A 10342-nucleotide genomic window follows, 5' to 3' on the forward strand; every position below is an offset into this window, starting at 1 on the left:
CCTATACGCATGAAGAGATTACGAACAAAATCATTGTTTTGCGCGTTACATACAACTGGGAATCCAATGAAATAAAATAAATCGAAATTCTACGATGTGTCTTTTGTTCCTACGCTATGGTATTTTAACGAACTGTGATGAGAGGAGCAAGAAGAAAAGAATAAATCTTCGCATGCATGTGTCTTATTTTCATTGTGAGCGTAAACTAACTCCAAACAAGTAATTAAACGTTTCTCTATCCATCCGCAGAAAATTGATGCAGTCATGAGGTTCTCAGTGTAACATTTCTCATTTTAAACAGTTCCCTGATCCAGCCTCTTCTTTTCTTCCTCTTTAAATACAGTACCAAAGTCAATGTTAGAAATGTTTTATCTGCATTTTTAGGTATTCGCGGCAGTGACAAAATACAGTGCACGAGGGGGTACCCAAAAAACAGGAATTGATTTTTAAAAGCTATATATTTTCAAATTGTTTGCAAAACAACCTTATGCCCTTCAAAATACTCTCCATTATAACTGATACATTTGTCCGGCCAGTGCTTCCTCTGATCGAAACATTTTTCGTAGTCCTCCTTACAAATGGCTGACAGCTCCTGCCTTGATATTTTCTTTACTTCTTCAGTGACGTCACACTGGTGTCCTCTCATGCCCCTTTTCATTCGTGGAAATAAGAAAAAGTCGGACGAAGCCAGATCAGGCGATTAGGTGCGTGGGGCAACGGATGCATGGCATTTTCAGCCAAAAACTGTCTAACAGAGATGGCTGTGTGTGCAGGTGTGTTGTCGTGGTGGAAGAACCAGTCTTCTGTCTGCCACAAATCGGGTCTTTATCGACGAAAACCGAGCTCCAAGGTAAACCTCAATCTCTGACAGTTGATCAATTGTCTGTCGACTGTCTGTGAGCATAGGCTGTCGAGTTTTTTCAATATTTTCGTCGATTCCGGCAGCTGACGGACGTCTAGAACGAGGTGCGTCATCAATCGACATGTCACCACTTTTAAATCGAGAAGACCACTCGTGCACTTGGATTCTTCCGATAGCGTCACCTTGGTAAGCCGATTTCAACATTAAAACAGTTTCGGCAGTATTTTTACCGAGTAGAAAGCAAAATTTCACAGCTGCATGTTGTTCACTTAAAAGAAGAACAAAACAGCGCTAGAAAAAGCAATCACTACAGATGAACAGAACAAGAGAGGTCGACAACACAGGCACTGAACTGGCAGTAAGTTGCGCTGTACACGACTACCGGTAGAAATGATTTCTAGAAAAGCTTCTCGCACCGCGATTTTATTCCTTCTTTTTTTGGGGGGGAGGGGGGGTACCCCCTCTTAAGCGAAAAGCTTCTGCCTCAAATATAAGTTAAGATTGACGAGCTTTATTGGTACGTGTACGCTATTGTTTGACACATTCGTTCTTAGATAAGACGGAATTTACCAGCCAAATATCGTCTTTCATGACGTCCTTAACAATTTTTTAATAGTTTCGTCACCCAATCAAAAAATGTGGACGAAATCATTGGGTTCTGAGAGTAATATTTTCATTAGCAGATTTTCATTCGTAAATTTCTCGCCTTTGGCCGTTCCCTAGACCATTGTCTTGCTTTGTTCTTCTTTTTCAAACACAGTACCAAAGTCAATATGATGACTGCCTTGAGTGCATTTGTGGCCATTCTCACTAATGTCAAAATACTCACGAGTATGAACAGCGTCTGCCTTACAGTGAGGTTAACTTGACGAACTTTGTATACGTGCGGGATCGCCTGACCAATCCGCGACTAGACAAGTGTTCATCTGACAAACAGCTTTGCTTGTTTACGGGGGCCTCTTACTTCATTTCGCCTTCATTAAGGGCGCGGGCTTCTTCTCTGAACGCATGAAAAACAGGTTACTTTGGTTTTTTTTCGAGTAGGATAAAAAGTAATACGAAATCTGATGGTATAGTTTTATTCCTCAGTCTTTTACCTTTAAGTGATTATTATTTGCGTCAACACTGGACACTTCCTGTATCCTCTGCATCAGTCTGAAGTCCACTTGCTGCTGGAACACTGGTGACCAGCGACTGCAATTCCCGAAGCCACCCTACAGCACCTTAACAAAATAATTTTGACTACGTCATTTTGAATCTATTTTCTATAGGCATACATACGGTAAGTAAAAAACTATTTACTTCTCTTAGAATGGTGACATGTTGAAACAAATGTCATTTTCTTCGCCCGCAAATTGGAGACAAAGGAGTGTACCAAAAATATGCTTTTGAAGATATCGCTCAACGCCTATGTACTCTCACAGAGCATTCAGTGAAGAAATACCGATCAAAACCATACGTACAGTTCTCTAGTCACGTCTGACGACAATTTTCAAAGTATGTTTTCGAAAAAATGCATTTAAAGTTTGGTTTACATGTTTTGCAGTTAAGTTAAACATACGCCAGCGATTCCTGGACCATGCAACAATCCTTCCGGACCGGAAAGGACGTTCCCCTCCAACTTTTCTTGGCCATGGTGGTCTTGCGGGCCTCTTTCGTAGCTTCTGTCATCCACTGCTCTGCTCGCTCGATACGCTTTTTGTCTGGTATTGTACAAACGTTGCAAAAACCTGATCCGATCACATTCGAGCACGTTCATAATTTCCACAGTGCGTTTTAGGCTGTCGTTGAAATTACAGGTCAACTGTTTTTCCCGCTGTGAATGGTTTCGAAGACACTTTATCACAAATCGTTTCGTAACTCTATAACCAGAGTTTATAGAGAACTTGGGATGAATACTACATTATTGTAGACATCCCCGAGATCATCTGTAAGCCAACAGAAAGAAAAATTTGAAATTTTCACAAGACTGTACCCCCTTACGATACTATGAAGTAATCATTCTACAGCCCATGTTATTAACAGTGTCCTACATCAACAGATGGCAGCACCGTATAAGCTTGGAAAGTGGCTGACGTTTGCATAGGTGTAACACAGTGTTGAATTTCTCACTGCAGCTGGTGAAACGTCCAATGGCTTTCATCAAAGGTTGAAGAAGTGTATCGAGAAGCTACGACCTACGTCAGTAGTGTCAAACGATGGGTTAGTGTCGCTGTAGAGAAGCTTAATGGCAAATACGGAGTTGGCTGACGGAATCTCGCCCAATGACTGCAGTCACTTCCCACAACGTACAACGTGCCGAGCAAATCGTCCGTGAAGACCACGGGGTAACAACAGATGAATTGCGTCGCGAGTCATCCATCGGTAATTTGAGTGTGATAACCATTACTAAAAAGCTAGGTTACCCCTAGATTTGTACCGGAATTGTTGACAGACAAGTATAAAGAGGAAAGGAAAACAACAGCTCTGCTTCATTGTGGGAGGAGAGGAGTTGTCTGCGAAAATTCTGACTGGAGACGAGACATGGATTCATTTCCCTGAACATGGGTGCAAGACTCAGTCTGTGGCGTGGCGTCACACAACGGCAACCACTAGGGAAAGATTAAAAACAGTGCGTTCTGCTGGGAAGGTTGAGGTGACAGTCTTTTGGGATGCCGAGGGTGTGATTTAGGTTTTTTGAAGACAGGGTGCATCTTAAACTTTTTACAGTAATTGAAAGCCTTCAAGAAATTCAAAGAACGTCTTCAATGACTTCGATTATTGTAAGATGCAGCGGATGTTCTCCGTTTGCACGACAATGCGAGACAACACAGCAGTCACTTTACCACTGGCGAAACTGCAAAAATTTGCTGGGATGTCTTGCCCCGTCCGTCATATAGCCGTGATTTTGCACCATCAGGTTTCCATCTGTTCGGTCCACTCAAAGAAGCTCAATGACGGCATCACTCTTAAGATGTGCGGACCCTGTAAATTCTGTCCTGCCGTGGATGAGCAAGCCGGGTTATGACTTTTACCGCACAGGAATACAGGGCTATTACAAATGATTGAAGCGATTTAATAAATTCACTGTAGCTACATTCACTGACATATGGTCACGACACAGTACAAATACGTAGAAAAACTCATAAAGTTTTGTTCGGCTGAAGCCGCACTTCAGGTTTCTGCCGCCAGAACGCTCGAGAGCGCAGTGAGACAAAATGGCGACAAGAGCCGAGAAAGCGTATGTCGTGGTTGAAATGCACTCACATCAGTCAGTCGTAACAGTGCAACGACACTTCAGGACGAAGTTCAACAAAGATCCACCAACTGCTAACTCCATTCGGCGATGGTATGCGCAGTTTAAAGCTTCTGGATGCTTCTGTAAGGGGAAATCAACGGGTCGCCCTGCAGTGAGCGAAGAAACGGTTGAACGCGTGCGGGCAAGTTTCACGCGTAGCCCGCGGAAGTCGACGAATAAAGCAAGCAGGGAGCTATACGTACCATAGCCGACGGTTTGGAAAATCTTACGGAAAAGGCTAAAGCAGAAGCCTTACCGTTTACAATTGCTACAAGCCCTGACACCCGATGACAAATTCAAACGCTTTGAATTTTCGGCACGGTTGCAACAGCTCATGGAAGAGGATGCGTTCAGTGCGAAACTTGTTTTCAGTGATGAAGCAACATTTTTTCTTAATGGTGAAGTGAACAGACACAATGTGCGAATCTGGGCAGTAGAGAATCCTCACGGATTCGTGCAGCAAATTCGCAATTCTCCAAAAGTTATCGTGTTTTGTACAATCTCACGGTTTAAAGTTTACGGCCCCTTTTTCATCTGCGAAAAAAACGTTACATGGCACGTGTATCTGGACATGCTGGAAAATTGGCTCATGCCACAACTGGAGACCGACGGCGCCGACCTCATCTTTCAACAGGATGGTGCTCCACCGCACTTCCATCATGATGTTCGGCATTTCTTAAACAGGAGATTGGAAAACCGATGGATCGGTCGTGGTGGAGATCATGATCAGCAATTCATGTCATGGCCTCCACGCTCTCCCGACTTAACCCCATGCGATTTCTTTCTGTGGGGTTATGTGAAAGATTCAGTGTTTAAACCTCCTCTACTAAGAAACGTGCCAGAACTGCGAGCTCGCATCAGCGATGCTTTCGAACTCATTGATGGGGACATGCTGCGCCGAGTGTGGGAGGAACTTGATTATCGGCTTGATGTCTGCCGAATCACTAAAGGGGCACATATCGAACATTTGTGAATGCCTAAAAAAACTTTTTGGGTTTTTGTATGTGTGTGCAAAGCATTGTGAAAATATCTCAAATAATAAAGTTATTGTAGAGCTGTGAAATCGCTTCAATCATTTGTAATAACCCTGTACAAGCTCTAATCTCAAGGTGGGAAAGATCCATGGAGAGCTCTGCAAGTGCGTGTCCTTTCTGCGTGGTCTGCATGCGCCTTTAGTGGGAGAGAGGCAGCACGAATACACTTCATGGACGTAGGCGGGAGTTGGCTCCTCGCCTAATAACACAAGCGAGTGGGCGTTTTGCCGTGGCCACCCACACGTCACGCGCTTGTCCACAGACACGTGCGTATCACGCACTCACTTGCATATAGGCTGCGGATTTTCAGTATGCGCCTGTGCGATGTTCATAGCTTACCATCATAGCCGGGCAACATTTATTCAAATGACAAATGCAGATTAAACATTATTAGTCGTTGCTTGTGAATAAGTTTGTGAAGAAGCACCGCAGTTGATAGCATGGCCGGCCGGTGTGGCCGTGCGGTCTAGGCGCTTCAGTCTGGAACCGCGTGACCGATCCGGTCGCAGGTTCGAATCCTGCCTCGGGCACGGATGTGTGTGATGTCCTTAGGTTAGTTAGGTTCAAGTGGTTCAAATGGCTCTGAGCACTATGGGACTCAACTTCTGAGATCATTAGTCCCCTAGAACTTAGAACTTATTAAACCTAACTAACCTAAGGACATCACAAACATCCATGCCCGAGGCAGGATTCGAACCTGCGACCGTAGCGGTCACGCAGTTCCAGACTGCAGCACCTTTAACCGCACGGCCTCTTCGGCCGGCGTTAGTTAGGTTTAAGTAGTTCTAAGTTCTAGGGGACTGATGACCACAGCAGTTGAGTCCCATAGTGCTTAGAGCCATTTGATAGCATGATCAATTTTTGTAATTTTACTAGTTGTTCCGTAATTTCATCGTCACCCAACGACACAGCAGAACGCTTCCCAGTTTCTGTATCATCGCTAAACCACCCCTCCACTACTCTGTAAGTACCATATACTAGACTGCGATTGCAAATAGATGACTGTACAGTATGTCCATTCTCTCATATACACCAAAGTATACCAGACAGAGTCCTTGACTGATGCAGTTAGGTTATCTACATGTTTCTAGCACATCGATCATACTGCAGAATTTGCGATTATGACTGGCCCTCTTTTCCAGTGTGGATGGGAGTCACGAAGTATTCTCGCATTCGTAGGATAAAGTCGGAGACTGACAGATTCCCCCTGCATTGTCCTTGACAAACCCTCTCTGCAGCGTTGTCGAACTGCTTATAAACCAACTAGAAGTAAGTCAGGAAACTATTGTTCTACCTCTTAGCATATTGACGGATTTAATTTTTTTTTTTTTTAAAGTCGAAACTGTACGTACCGTCAGTCATATTTCCCGCATCAGTCGTAGTAGTAGCAGCGGTTTTGACCGATGAGGCCATGACTCACAAGCAAAACAGAGCGAGGGAAAATGACTTGAATGTTTTCAATAGTTGCTTCACGAAAATGCATACGAAGAAACTGTGACTTCTTGGAAAATGGAAATGCCGTGTGGCTAGGGCCTCCCGTCGGGTAGATAGTTCGTCTGGTGCAACTCTTTCGAGTTGACGCCACTGCGGGGACTTGTGTATCGATGGGGATGAAATGAGGATGATAAGTACAACACCCATTCCCTGAGAGGAGAAAATCTCCGACCCAGCCGGGAATCGAACCTGGACCGTTAGGTACGACATTCCGTCGCGCTGACCATTCAACTACCAGGGGCGGACTGCGACTTCTTAAGAGAGAGTAAACACCGTGATCAGTCGTCAAATGATATGTAACAGTCTTATTGCTGTTTACAGTAGCATCACCACGCCCCAGGTAGCATTTCCTCTTGCACACAGAACCCATGGTCTAATGTTAGATAGTTTTGCTCGTATAGCAATTTCGTTCTAACACCACATCTCTCGAGTACACCCTCCTTGCTCTATTAAAGGTGATATGTGTGGCATCGGTCCATTCCCCTACAGAACAGTCTATGGAATGGCTGAAGTCTGACAAATGCACTGATTCTTCTCCAAAATAGTTAACGAATAACACTGCCTGTGAGAACCAACCGTAGTTCGCTAATAGTACATTTGACTGCATGTGTGATAATCCAATTTCGCATAGGGGTACATATGTTTCGCCTGCTTTAGTATAGCGCCTCTGTGTAGTACTTGTATCGCCTCTAATGAAGTATGTGTTACGAAAACCCACATAGATTACAGAGGGATGGGGTGGGTTAAAACTGAATGCAGCCAGAGCATAATTTTTAAGCATCTCCCGGTCCTGAGTGTACGGGTACCCCCCACATCCGCCTCAGTTCCCCGCATTCCATGGTACATTTTTCTAATTTTATGTATTCTCCGTCAATTAACGTAATTTTGCAAGTTTTTTCCCGATTTTACATATTTCGTCGTAGTTCCCACAATTTTACGTATTTATCATCAATTGATCGCAATTATACCACGCTTTCGTCCATATTTACCGCTTTTATGTAATTTTTCAGATTTTTTCGATAGCTCCCCGTATGTAGACTGAAGCGCTACAGAAATTGGTATAGGCATGCATATTCAAATAAGAGATACGTAAATAGGCAGAATGCGGCACTGCGATCGGCAAAGCCTGTTTAAGAGGTGTCTGGCGCAGTTGTTATATTGCTTACTGCTGCTACAATGGCTGGTTATCAAGATTTAAATGAGAATGAACGTGGTGTTACAGTCGGCTCACGAGTGATGAGACATAGCATCTCCGATGCACAGCATCTCCGAGGTAGCGATGAAGTGGGGATTTTTCCTCACGACCATTTCACAAGTGTGCCGTGAATGTCAGGAATCTGGTAAAACATCAAGTCTCCGACATCGCTGCGGCTGTAAAAAGATCCTGCGAGAACGTGACCAACGACGGCTGACGAGAATCTTTCAGCGTGAGAGAAGTGCAACTCTTCCACAAATTGCTGCAAACTTCAGAACTGGGACATTAACAAGCGTCAGCGTGTGAACGATTCAACGAACCATCATCGATATGGGCTTTCGGAGAAATTTCTAAGAATGTACGTTTGGAGCACAGCATTGTATGGTACCGAAACATGGACTAAGGGAAAACCGGAACAGAAGAGAACTAAAGCATTTGAGATATGGTGTTACAGACGAATGTTATAAATTAGGTGGGCTGATAACGTAAGGAATGATGAGGTTCTGCGCAGAATCGGAATGGAATATGCGGAAAACACTGGGAAGGAGAAAGGACAGGCTGTTAAGACTTGAGGAAATGACTTCCATGGTACTAGAGGGAGCAGTAGAGGGCAAAAACTGTAGAGGATGACAGAGATTGCCATACACCCAGCAAATAACTGACATAATTGAGGACGCAGGTTGGATGTGCCACTCTGAGATGAAGAGGTTGGCACAGGAGAGGAAATCGTGGCGGGCCGGATCAAACCATTCAGAAAATGCAGGGCTATTTCAAATGATTGAAGCTATTTCATAAATTCACTGTAGCTCCATTCATTGACATATGGTCACGACACACGTAGAAAAACTCATAAAGCTTTGTTCGGCTGAAGCCGCACTTCAGGTTTCTACTGCCAGAGCGCTCGAGAGCGCAGTGAGACAAAATGGCGACAGGAGCCGAGAAAGCGTATGTCGTGCTTGGAATACACTCACATCAGTCAGTCATAACAGTGCAACGACACTTCAGGACGAAGTTCAACAAAGATCCACCAACTGCTAACTCCATTCGGCGATGGAATGCGCAGTTTAAAGCTTCTTGATGCCTCTGTAAGGGGAAATCAACGGGTCGGCCTGCAGTGAGCGAAGAAACGGTTGAACGCGTGCGGGCAAGTTTCACGCGTAGCCCGCGGAAGTCGACGAATAAAGCAAGCGGGGAGCTAAACGTACCACAGCCGACGGTTTGGAAAATCTTAGGGAAAAGGCTAAAGCAGAAGCCTTACCGTTTACAATTGCTACAAGCCCTGACACCCGATGACAAAGTCAAACGGTTTGAATTTTCGGCGCGGTTGCAACAGCACATGGAGGAGGATGCGTTCAGTGCGAAACTTGTTTTCAGTGATGAAGCAACATTTTTTCTTAATGGTGAAGTGAACAGACACAATGTGCGAATCTGGGTGGTAGAGAATCCTCACGCATTCGTGCAGAAAATTCGCAATTCACCAAAAGTTAAAGTGTTTTGTGCAATCTCACGATTTAAAGTTTACTGCCTCTTTTTCTTCTGCGAAAAAAAACGTTACAGGGCACGTGTATCTGGACATGCTGGAAAATTGGCTCATGCCACAACTGGAGACCGACAGCGCCGACCTCATCTTTCAACAGGATGGTGCTCCACCGCACTTCCATCATGATGTTCGGCATTTCTTAAACAGGAGATCGGAAAACCGATGGATCGGTCGTGGTGGAGATCATGATCAGCAATTCATGTCATGGCCTCCACGCTCTCCCGACTTAACCCCATGCGATTTCTTTCTGTGGGGTTATGTGAAAGACTCAGTGTTTAAACCTCCTCTACCAAGAAACGTGCCAGAACTGCGAGCTCGCATCAACAATGCTTTCGAAGTCATTGATGGGGACATGCTGCGCCGAGTGTGGGAGGAACTTGATTATCGGCTTGATGTCTGCCGAATCACTAAAGGGGCACATAGCCAACATTTGTGAGCGCCTAAAAAAACTTTTTGAGTATTTGTATGTGTGTGCAAAGCATTGTGAAAATATCTCAAATAATAAAGTTATTGTAGAGCTGTGAAATCGCTTCAATCATTTGTAATAACCCGGTACATTAAAAAAAAAAGTTCGCGGTCTCACAGCGAGGAGAACATATGTGCAGGTGACGCCCCTCTCTCCTGATGCAATCTTTTGGGGCAACGGTTTTCCCTAGTCCCCATCTGGACAGTTTGCATTTGTGGAGGGTGCCTTTGGGCGTTCCGTCCAGAAGGACCAGGGTTCGAGTCCTGGAAGATGAAGCGCAATTTTTGATTTTTCGCAGCTGAGGGGGTGGGGTGGGACGTCATCTCAGCCCTGGGACAAAGAATTTCCGACCATCTTTGGAATTCCCGTCATTTTTGGAATTTGTTGCCAAAATTCGAAATTCCCGCCAAGGGGAGGGGGAGGGTTGGGGAGGGAGCGGGGCCCTACGTACGGGCTGGGGCAAGCACTTGGCGC

Source organism: Schistocerca serialis, chromosome 6, assembly GCF_023864345.2.
Source record: "Schistocerca serialis cubense isolate TAMUIC-IGC-003099 chromosome 6, iqSchSeri2.2, whole genome shotgun sequence".
In the NCBI taxonomy this organism is placed as follows: Eukaryota; Metazoa; Arthropoda; class Insecta; order Orthoptera; family Acrididae; genus Schistocerca; species Schistocerca serialis.